This window comes from Eumetopias jubatus, unplaced genomic scaffold, assembly GCF_037043125.1.
Source record: "Eumetopias jubatus isolate StellerSeaLion01/CBP00866 unplaced genomic scaffold, mEumJub1_p1.0 scaffold_13, whole genome shotgun sequence".
NCBI lineage: Eukaryota > Metazoa > Chordata > Mammalia > Carnivora > Otariidae > Eumetopias > Eumetopias jubatus.
In genome coordinates this window covers 15,637,976-15,649,360 of record NW_028274819.1, presented here as the reverse complement: position 1 = coordinate 15,649,360, position 11,385 = coordinate 15,637,976, and the positions used below count along the sequence as shown (strand labels likewise).

The 11,385-nt window shown below is 44.0% G+C and overlaps 1 pseudogene; it reads left to right on the top strand.

The window, feature by feature from the left end:
* Window positions 1–837, top strand: LOC114215245 (small kinetochore-associated protein pseudogene; annotated as a pseudogene).
* The last annotated feature ends 10,548 nt before the right edge of the window (window positions 838–11,385 follow it).

Below are 11,385 nucleotides of genomic sequence, written 5' to 3'. Positions count from 1 at the left end.
ATGACCTGCATGGTTAACATAGTGTATACACTGCAGCCTCCCTCCATGCTCAGTGGCGCCACCCCCGCCCCCCAATGTGAACCACTTCTTGGAGCCTATTATCTGTTAAGTCCAAAGAAGTCAATGTTTCCAGACTTCTTCATTCAGGACATTCAAAGAATGATGGTACAAAAATCATCAAACTGAGGGGTGTGTGACTTCAGCTCTAGTCATGACCTCGGGGTCCTGAGATAGAGCCCCCGGTCCGCCTCAGCGGGCAGTCTGCTTGTCCCTCTGCCCCTTTCTCTGCCGCTGCTCGCGTGCTCTCTTTCTCACAAATAAATAAAATCTTAAAAAAAAATTATCAAACTGAAGAAGAGAATGGGCAGGTGGAGGCTGCAGACACCGCCATCAGGAGGAAGGTCAGAAAGAGCCGCGAACCACCGAGTAAGCAGAATTAGAGGGGAGCTCCAGGATGAGAACCACCTCCTCGAGGCTGTCCAGGAGCAGTTGTGCAAGAAGTGGACTGAAACTCAGGAAGAACCGAAGGACCCGACCCAATGAGTGGGGCCGCTGGAGATGTTGCAGGCAGTTTTAGGCAGCGAGACCCTGGCATCACAGCAAGAATCCACACGGACCCCGTGGGCTCTATGTTGTTGTTAGAAACTTTGCAAGATGAGCTGAAGCTTTTTTAAAGAAACAGCCAAAAAACAGATGGAGGAGTTCTAGGCCCTGAAAGTAAAGTTGAAGATGAAAGAAGAGAGGGCCCGGTTCGCAGAACAGCAGATTTTATGTAATAGTCAAGTAAATGATTTTACAACAGCCCTTGAGGAAATGGAGCAGCTATTAGAAATGTGATAAAAAGCAAGTGGCCAGATGGCTCCCTCTTGGGGAGAAAGTCTCAGAGGAAGCCACTTAGAACATCTGCTTGTTGGCCATGATCTAGTATTCACCATCCCCAGAAGCAAAACAGTTTCTGCAGTAGGATTCAGGATAGTGTATACTGGTACGGAGCTTCCACCTTTAAGCAAGCATTCCCAACCTTCCGATGGGTCAGCTTTCCTGAATCTCACACATATGTAATAGAGGGGCCTGGAAGGAGCCCAAAGGAAAGAGGCCGGGAAGCTTGGATCAATGTCCTAGGCAACAAAGCAGCGTGCTTGTAAGAATCAAGAGACAAAACCAGCCACAGCCAGAGGATCTAGAAGGTCCCATTCAGATATGTGGGAAGAAAACTTTAATTGTACAATGGGGCACTGGCCCTCTACGAGAGATGTCACTGAGGAGCCAGGCACTCTCCTTCTAACTTGAGACACATTCTGTCCCATCTTGGTTGGGCTCTGTGACTCGCTGTAAATTTATGAACTTGAAGCAGCTTAATAAATGGAGTGAAAGTATAGATAGCAATAATACCTACCTGAAACTACGTACCTTGGAGCTTTTCATTTAAATCACTTCTGTATATATACATATATATATTTGTAAAATGCTGTTTTTTTAAAGTAAATATTCTGTAACTATGTAGGTTATAACTTTGAGAAATGAAAAAAATGATAGTACAATATTACACATTGGCCTATCAAAAGCTATTAGAAACCTATATGGGACACCTGGCTGGCTCAGTCAGTGGAGCATGTGACTCTTGATCTTGGGGTTGTGAGTTCAAACCCCACATTGGGTGGAGAGATTACATAAAAATAAAATCCTTAAAAAAAAAGAAAAAATATATATAAGCTGCCATGGAAATATGTTAAAAATACATGATTTAGTACTAAAAAGCAAGTTACAAAATTCCCATTTTTGTTTTAAAGAAATACATATACTTCAATATTTCAAATTTTCCGTGTTGTTAACAACTAAGGGAAGGGAGGTAGTTTTTTGTGGGCGGTAAATATGGGGAAATGTGGACCTGGGAAGGAATAGTGAGAGACAAAAGGTCTGGATGGCATTTGAGTCCCTGGATTGTTGCTATTTGCTTACTTGCCCTTTCTGAAGTTTGTTATACGAGTCAATAGATCATCCATGTTGCCCAAGCTAGTTAAGAGTTAAGCATCAAGGAGTGCTTGGCTGGCTCAGTCAGAGGAGCATGCAACTCTTGATCTCAGGGTCGTGAGTTCAAGCCCCTTGTTGGGTATAGAGATTACTTAAATAAACTTAAAAAAAAAAGTTAGGCATCACCCAACCCAAGTGTCCATCAGTGAATGAATGTATAAGCAACATATTATACACACACACACACACACACACGTATGTATATATGTACATACACATACACACAGTGGAATATTATTCAGCCTTAAAAAGGAAGCAAATTCTGATACCTGGTACATGGATGAACTCTTAGGACATTATCCTAAGTGAAATAAGCCAGTCATGGGGCGCCTGGGTGGCTTAGTCGGTTAAGCATCTGCCTTCAGCTCAGGTCATGATCCCAGGGTCCTGGGATCAAGTCCCACATCGGGCTCCCTGCTCAGCCGGGGGCCTGCTTCTCCCTCCCCCACTGTCCCTCCTCCCACCTATGTGCTCTCTCTCCCAAATAAAGAAAGAAGCCAGTCACAAAAGGACAAATGCTACATGATTTCACTTATATGAGGTATCTAGTGTAGTTAAGATTCAAGAACAGAAAGTAGAATGGAGGCAGCTGACAGACACATGAGAAGATGCTCATCAGCACCCACCATCAGGGAAATGCAAATCAAGACCACAATGAGATAACACCTCACCCTTGTCAAAACGGCTAAAATCAAAAACATAAGAGACAGCAAGTGTTGCCAAGAAAAAGGAACCCTCATGCACTGTTGGTGAGAATGCAAATTGGTGCCATCTCTTTGGAAAGCAGCATGGAGGTTCCTCAAAAAATTAAAAATAGAGTCACCATATGATCCAGTAATTCCACGACTGGGTATTTACCCAAACAATATGGAAACACTAATTTGAAAAGATACACACACCCCTATGTTATTGCCACATTATTTACAACAGCCAAGATATGGAAGCAACCTGAGTGTCCATCCACAGATGAACGGACAAAGAAGATGTGGTGGGGTGCCCGGGTGGCTCAGTCATTAAGCGTCTGCCTTCAGCTCAGGTCATGATCCCAGGGTCCTGGGATTGAGCCCCGCATCGGGCTCCCTGCTCAGTGGGAGCCTGCTTCTCCCTCTGCCTCTCTCTCTCTCTCTGTCTCTCATGAATAAATAAGTATTTTTAATAATAAAAAAATGGTTAAGATGGTATATTTTTAAAAAAATATTTTATTTGTCAGAGAGAGAGAGAGCACAAGCAGGTAGAGCTGCAGGCAGAGGGAGAAGGATTATGACCCAAGCCTAAGTCAGACCCTTAACAGACTGAGCCACCCGGGTGCCCCAAGATGGCATATTTTATAGCATGTATATTTTGATATAATTAAAAAAAAAAAGATTTGGGCATCACATTGCAACTGACTAGTGCACTTACATTAGCTAAAGTAAATAGTTGAAACAAAATAGCTTATTTCTCTCTATTTTTTTTAAGTTTTTATTTATTTATTTGAGAGAGAGAGAATGAGAGATAGAGAGCACGAGAGGGAAGAGGGTCAGAGGGAGAAGCAGACTCCCTGCTGAGCAGGGAGCCCGATGTGGGACTCGATCTCAGCACTCCAGGATCATGACCTGAGCCGAAGGCAGTCGCTTAACCAACTGAGCCACCCAGGCACCCTCTCTCTATTTTTTTAAGATTTTATTTATTTATTTGTCAGAGAGAGAGAAAGAGCCAAGCAGGGGGAGCAGCAGGCAGAGCAGGCAGAGGGAGAAGCTGGAACCCTGCTGAGCAAGGAGCCTAATGCGGGACTCGATCCCAGGACTCTGGGATCGTGACCTGAGCCGATGGCAGACGCCCAACTGACTGAGCCACCCAGGTGTCCCAAGAAGCTTATTTCTCTCTCCCTCAACAGACTGGGGAAGATGTTCCCAGTTAGTGGGAGGGTGAAGAGAGATAGCTTCTACTCGAAGTCACTATTTAGTGACCCAAATTTTTTTAAAAAATATTTTATTTATTTGAGAGAGAGGGTGGGGGGAGCAGAGGGAGAGAGAGGAGCAGACTCCCCGCCGAGCAGGGAGCAAGGTGCGGGGCTCAACCCCAGGACCCTGGGATCATGACCTGAGCTGAAGGCACATGTCTAACTGACTGACCCACCCAGGTACCCCAGATATTTTTTTAAAGATTTTTATTATTTATTTATTTGAGAGAGAGAGAGTGAGCAAGCAAGAGAGAGAGCAAAAGTGGGAGAAGGGGCAGAGGGAGAGGGAGAAGCAGACTCCCTGCTGAGCAGGGAGCCCAACCCAGGGCTCCATGCCAGGATCCCCAGATCACGACCTGAGCTGAATGCAGATGCTTAACCGACCCAGGCACTCCTAGTGACTCACATTAATGGGGACTCTACTACGTATAACTCATTCCTGCTGAGATGGTTCCAGCCATCCTCATCACTACTCCAGCCCCCAAGAGGAGAAAAAGAGTGTGAAGGAGACTCATGGAGGAGTTATGGACTAGGCCTGCTGGTCCTGATGCTGGCACACATCACTTCCTCTCACACTCCATTGGAGGTGACTGAGTGCCGTATCACCTCTTACTGCAAGGGACACTGAGCATATGACAGCTCAGATATTGTAAGAGAAGTAGATAAAGAATTTTGGTGGGGGTGCCTGGGTGGCTCAGTTGGTTCGGCGACTGCCTTCGGCTCGGGTCATGATCCCAGAGTCCCGGGGTCGAGTCCCGTATCGGGCTCCCTGCTCAGCAGGGTGTCTGCTTCTCCCTCTGACCCTCTTCCCTCTTGTGCTCTCTGTCTCTCATTCTCTCTCTCTCAAATAAATAAATAAATAATCTTAAAAAAAAGAATTTTGGTGGACAGGTAGTCTTTAAAAAGAAAAAAACCAAAATCCCTGGGGGAATATACATCTAACTGAAATATTAATTATCTCCAGAGGTAAGATTATAGGAAACTCTCACTTTTTATATATAATTTTGAAGTGCTTGCATTTTTTATAATAAACATATGTTACTATTATAATCAGAAACTATAAAGTAAAACCAGGGTAGAGGGAATGCAATAAAATGTTTGCATAAAAGCTGAAATCAAAAAACAAAAAAAAGTACAAAAAACACTAAACTCCTTCTTATTATTTTTTATTTTTTTAAGATTTTATGTATTTAGGGCACCTGGGTGGCTCAGTTGGTTAAGCGACTGCCTTTGGCTCAGGTCATGATCCTGGAGTCCTGGAATTGAGTCCCGTATCGGGCCTCCGGCTCAGTGGGGAGCCTGCTTCTCCCTCTGACCCTCTCCCCTCTCATGCTGTTTCTCTCTCCCTCGCTCTCTAATAAATAAATAAGTAAAATCTTTAAAAAAAAGATTTTATTTATTTTTACTTTTTTTAAAGATTTTATTTATTTATTTGAGAGAGAGAGAATGAGAGATAGCAAGCACAAGAGGGAAGAGGGTCAGAGGGAGAAGCAGACTCCCTGCTGAGCAGGAAGCGCGATGTGGGACTCGATCCCTGGACTCCAGGATCATGACCTGAGCCAAAGGCAGTCACTTAACCAACTGAGCCACCCAGGCGCCCTTATTTATTTATTTAAAAGAGAGACAGAGACAGAGAATGAGCAGGGGGGAGGAGGCAGAGGGAGAGACTGCTTCTCCCTCTCCCTCTGCTGCTTCTCTCCCTCTCTCTCTCTCTCTCTCTCTCTGTCAAATAAATAAATTTTAAAAATCTTAAAAGAAAAAAAAGCTCCTTATAACACTGTTACCACGCTGGAATTGAAATTAAAAAAAAAAAACCTACAACAGGGCGCCTGGGTGGCTCAGTTGGTTAAGCGATTGCCTTAGGCTCAGGTTATGATCCTGGAGTCCCGGGATCGAGTCCCACATCGGGCTCCCTGCTCAGCGGGGAGTTTGCTTCTCCCTCTGACCCTCTTCCCTCTGGTGCTGTCTCTCACTCTCTCTTTCTCAAATAAATAAATAAAATCTTAAAAAAAAAAAACCGACAACAAAGAGCATGAGGAAAAGATTTTGGTTTCACTGCATAAACAATATAAGACCAAAGTGTGTGTGCATATGTATTAAACTACAAAATATAAAATAGTATGTAAATGCACATAAAAAATTAATCTATTAGAAAAACATGTTTTACACATACGTGTGTAAAAATAAAATACTTTGTCTTTTTTTTTAAGATTTTATTTATTTGAGAGAAAGAATGAGAGAGAGAGAGAGCACATGAGAGAGGGGAGGGTCAGAGGGAGAAGCAGACTCCCTGCTGAGCAGGGAGCCCGATGTGGGACTCGATCCCAGGACTCCAGGATCATGACCTGCACCAAAGGCAGTCGCTCAACCGACTGAGCCACCCAGGCGCCCTTTTAAGTAGTGAAATGGAAATAAAAATAAAGAGCTGTCATTAAAAAAAAAAAAAGAAAGAAAGTTCTTGAGGCTTGTTTAAATTCAGGTTGGACTTTTTTGAGGTTGAGGCGATGAGTGTCTGGAGACATACAATGGCAGGTTGTCCTGCTTTTAACAATGTAGGGAGCGGTTCAGATGGCTACAGCTCGATCCCTCCAGGTAAAGTTTCCTATCAGTGTTGCATCTAATGCTTTTGTCCATTGATGACCATTGACTGGATCAATTATTTGACTAGGGATGCAAAATGCTGAATTTCTATCATTCCTTCCACATTTATTAGCTGGGATACGAAATACTGAATTTCTAATTTTATTATTCCTTCTGCATTCATTAACAGGAAGTCTGCTGTAAAGAAATTTCCCTCACCAACTGGGGATACTTGGTTGCCCTGAAACACAGTTGAGACAGGAATACTGTTCACTGACATATGCCAAGTGTTTTTCAATTGAATTGGAATCCATATACTGGGGGCTCCTGGCTGGTTCAGTCTGTAGAGCATGCAACTCTTCATCTTGCATTGTGAGTTTGAGCCCCACGTTGAGCGTAGAGTTTACTTAAAAAAAAAAGAAAAAAAGAAATCCACATATTGGAATACTAATTCTTTGAAAAGCATAAAGTAAATATACATGTGTCTACATAGACACGGCATAATACTTACAAATATTGTTGAGTAAAACAGCAGGTTCCACAACAGTAAATATAGGATAAGTCAATTTTTTTAATTTTATTTATTTATTTATTTGAGAGAGAGAGAGAGAATGAGAGAGAGAGCACATGAGAGGGGGGAGGGTCAGAGAGAGAAGCAGACTCCCTGTTGAGCAGGGAGCCCGATGCGGGACTCGATCCAGGGACCCCAGGATCAGGACCTGAGCCGAAGGCAGTCGCTTAACCAACTGAGCCACCCAGGCACCCTAGGATAAGTCAATTTTTATAAAATATACTTTATTGGGCGCCTGGGTGGCTCAGTCGTTAAGCGTCTGCCTTCGGCTCAGGTCATGATCCCAGGGTCCTGGGATCGAGTCCCACATCGGGCTCCCTGCTCAGCGGGAAGCCTGTTTCTCCCTCTCCCACTCCCCCTGCTTGTGTTCCTGCTCTCGCTGTGTCTCTCTCTGTCAAATAAATAAATAAAATCTTAAAAAAATAAAAAAATACTTTATCAAAAATAGAATGGATTAGGGGCACTTGGCTGGCTCAGTCGGTGGAGCATACAACTCTTGATCTCAGGGTTGTGAGTTCAAGTCCCAAGTAGGGTGTAGAGATTACTTACAAAAATAAAATCTTAGGGGCTCCTGGGTGGTTTAGTCCACTATGCATCTGACTCTTGATTTCGGCTCAGGTCATGATCTCAGGGTTGTGAGTTCAAGTCCCAAGTAGGGTGTAGAGATTACTTACAAAAATAAAATCTTAGGGGCTCCTGGGTGGTTTAGTCCACTATGCATCTGACTCTTGATTTCGGCTCAGGTCATGATCTCAGGGTTGTGAGACTGAGCCCTGCGTTGGGCTCATGTGCTGGGTGTGGAGCCTGCTTAAGATTCTCTCTCTCTCTGCCCCCGTCTCTAAAATAAACAAACAAACAAACAAATAATAAATAGGTGAGTAAGTAAGTAACTTAAAAAAATAGAATAGATTAACAGGTGAGTATGTGATAAAACCAAGTATTAATTGTAGAATTTAGATGGTGGTTATATGGGTTTTTCCTGTTCAATTTATTCAGTTATTCAGTTAATTTATCATGAAAATGTTCATCAGAAAATGTTGGAAAAATATGTTTATAAAAATTTGTATTTCTGAAGAGTGGGTTTGGGGATACGGATGGAATTTTTCAGGTTATGTACTTTCTATGAAGCAAAAATTGTAAATGATTCTTTGACATAGTAACTCCACTTTAGGAACCTATCTTAATAGGGGTGCCTGGGTGGCTCAGCTGGTTAAGCATCTGCCTTTGGCTCAGGTCATAATCCCAGGGTCCTGGGATCAAGACCCTCATTGCATCGGGCTCCCTGCTGAATGGGGAACTTGTTTCCCCCTCTCCCTCTGCCTGCAGCTCCCCTTGCTTGTGCTCAGGCATGCTGTCAAATAAAATCTTTTTTTTAAAGATTTTATTTATGCATTTGAGACACAGAGATACAGAGAGAGAGAGCATGAGCAGGGAGCGTCTGCCTTCCTGGAGAGGAAGAAGCAGGCTCCCCGCTGAGCCAGAAGCCCGATGTGGGGCTTGATCCCAGGACTCTGGGATCATGACCTGAGCTGAAGGCAGACGCTTAACCATCTAAGCCACCCAGGCGCCCAAGTCTTTTTTAATGTTTTTAATTTTTTAAAGATTTTATTTATTTATTTGACAGAGAGAGAAAGAGCCCAAGCAAGGGGAGCTGCAGGCAGAGGGAGAGGGAGAGGTAGGCTCCCCGCTGAGCAGGAAGCCTGATGCGGGACTTGATCCCAAGAACCTGGGATCATGACCTGAGCTGAAGGCAGACGCTCAACCGATTGAGCCACCCAGGCGCCCCTAAAATCTTTTAAAAAAAGGAACCTATCCTAATAAAGTAATTCTAAATATGGAAAACATAGAAATATAGAAAAAATTTTCATGCTGGACTTATAAAATAATATTTGGAAATATCCTGAATGTCCAATAATAGGAGAATGATCATATTATGGTTTAGTAATTAGGTTCATTCCAAATGGTAAAAACAATGTAATAATATGTAAAGTCCTCATAGCACATTTTGTGAAAAAAAATGATATAAAATTTTGTCAACATGATTACAATGTTTTAAATTTTTTTTTAATTTAATTTTAAGTAATCTCTAAAGCCAACATAAGGCTTGAACTCACAAAACCGAGATCAAGAGTTGCAATGCTCTACCGACTGAGCCAGTCAGGTGCCCCTATGGTGTTTTTTTTAAATGGTATACATAGACCACAAAGTGTTATCATATGACCCAACAATTCCACTCTTAGATAGACATCCAAGAGAAATGAAAACGTATGTCCACACAAAAACTTGTATACAAATGTTCACAGCAGCATTATTCAAAATAGCCAAGAAGTATAGTCAAATGTCTGTCGACTGATAAATGAGGAAACAAAACGTGATATATCCATACAATGTAATATTATTTGGCAATTTAAAAAAACACAGTACTGGGGCGCCTGGGTGGCTCAGTCGGTTAAGTGTCTGACTCTTGATCTTACCTCAGGTCTTGATCTCAGAGTCGTGAGTTCAAGCCCTGCATTAGGCTCCACGCTGGGTGTGGAGCCTACTTAAGTGAATACAGTAGTGACACCTGCTACAAAATGGATGAACCATGAAAACATTATGCTAAGTGAGGGAAGCCAGACACAAAAGACACATATTGTAGGAGTCCATTTACTTGAAATGTCCAGAACAGGCAAATCTATGAGACAAAGTAAATTAGTCGTTGCCTAGGGCTGGGGGATAAGGGGATATGAGATTTTGGGGCGGGGTAACAATGACATGTTCTAAAATCCTTTGTGGTGGGGCGCCTGAGTGGCTCAGTTGGTTAAGCATCCCATTCTTGGTTTCGGCTCAGGTGGTGATCTCGGGGTCATGAGATTGAGCCCCGCATCCAGTTGTGAGCTCAGGGCAGAGTCTGTTGGAGATTTGCTCTCCTTCTGCCCCTCCACCCACTCGCACTCTTTCTCTAAAATAAAATTGTGATGACTGCACAACTCTGAATATAATAAAAACCATTGAACTGTACACTTTCAATGGGTGAGCTGTATGGTATGTGAGTTACATCTCAAAGTTGTTACAAAAGTTGTCTAGGGGTACACATAGGGAATTGGAGGAAAAAATGTATCTGAGGTGGTGAAATCATGGGTAATTAGAGTAAATTCTACCTCACTGTATTTTCCAATTGTTATGAGTATGTATGACTTCTTTTTTCTTAAGTAAACTCTAACCCCAATGTAGAGCTTGAACTCACAACCCCAAGATCAAGAGTTGCATGCTCGGGGCGCCTGGGTGGCTCAGTCGTTAAGCTTCTGCCTTCAGCTCAGGTCATGATTCCAGGGTCCTGGGGTCGAGCCCCACATCGGACTCCCTGCTTGGTGGGAAGCCTGCTTCTCCGTCTCCCACTCCCCCTGCCTGTGTTCCCTCTCTCTCTGTGTCTCTCTCCGTCAAATAAATAAATAAAATCTTAAAAAAAAAAAACGAGTTCCATGCTCCACCCACTGAGCCTGCCAGGCACCCCAAGTATGTATTACTTCTATGAGGAGAAAAGAAACCTTTTTTAAAAAAGCACCAGGTGCAAATAAATAAATAGCACCAGATGCATGTTCTACTTAAATGTAAATAAGCAGCATCACAATCATTGCTCTTACCTCTCTGTAGGGTGTGGTTTTTACATTTAAGCTTATTATAATACTTTAATATATTTTCATAATTAGATACTTTTATATATTGTTTCTTTACACACACACACACACACACACACACACACTGGGGTTTGGGCAGGAGTAGGGAGCAATGAGTTCTGGCAGATGGGGAGGGTGGGGGAACGGCCATATCAACCCAGGTGCCCCTCTAGCCCTCTCTGCCAAGATAGCCCCCACTCCACCCCCACGGCCTAAAAGCTTAAAGCCCCTTCTTCAACTCTCCCCTTCAGGGCTGCCCCTATCAGAGTCTCTTCCTGGACTGGTCTTTCCTTTGGTGGAATCCCCCGTCACCTGGGGTCGCAGCCCCCTCCCTCTGGCCGGGGACTGGGAAGAGTGGCCAGGGCCAGCCTTTCCTCGGTCCGGCCCGGGGCCCGTTTCCACACGCGGGGTCAGAGCCCCCCCCACCTGGGGTCCCAGCCCCCTCCGAGAGAGAGGCCGCCGGCCACGGACAGGGGTCCCTGTTTGACCCGCGGTAGAGTCGCAGGGCTCGGGCCCAGGACGCGCCCTCCCACGGCCGGGTCCCACCTGCCGGCGGGGGAATCCCTGGTCCCTCCCCTAGGCCGGCGGCCCCTCCTCCGGAG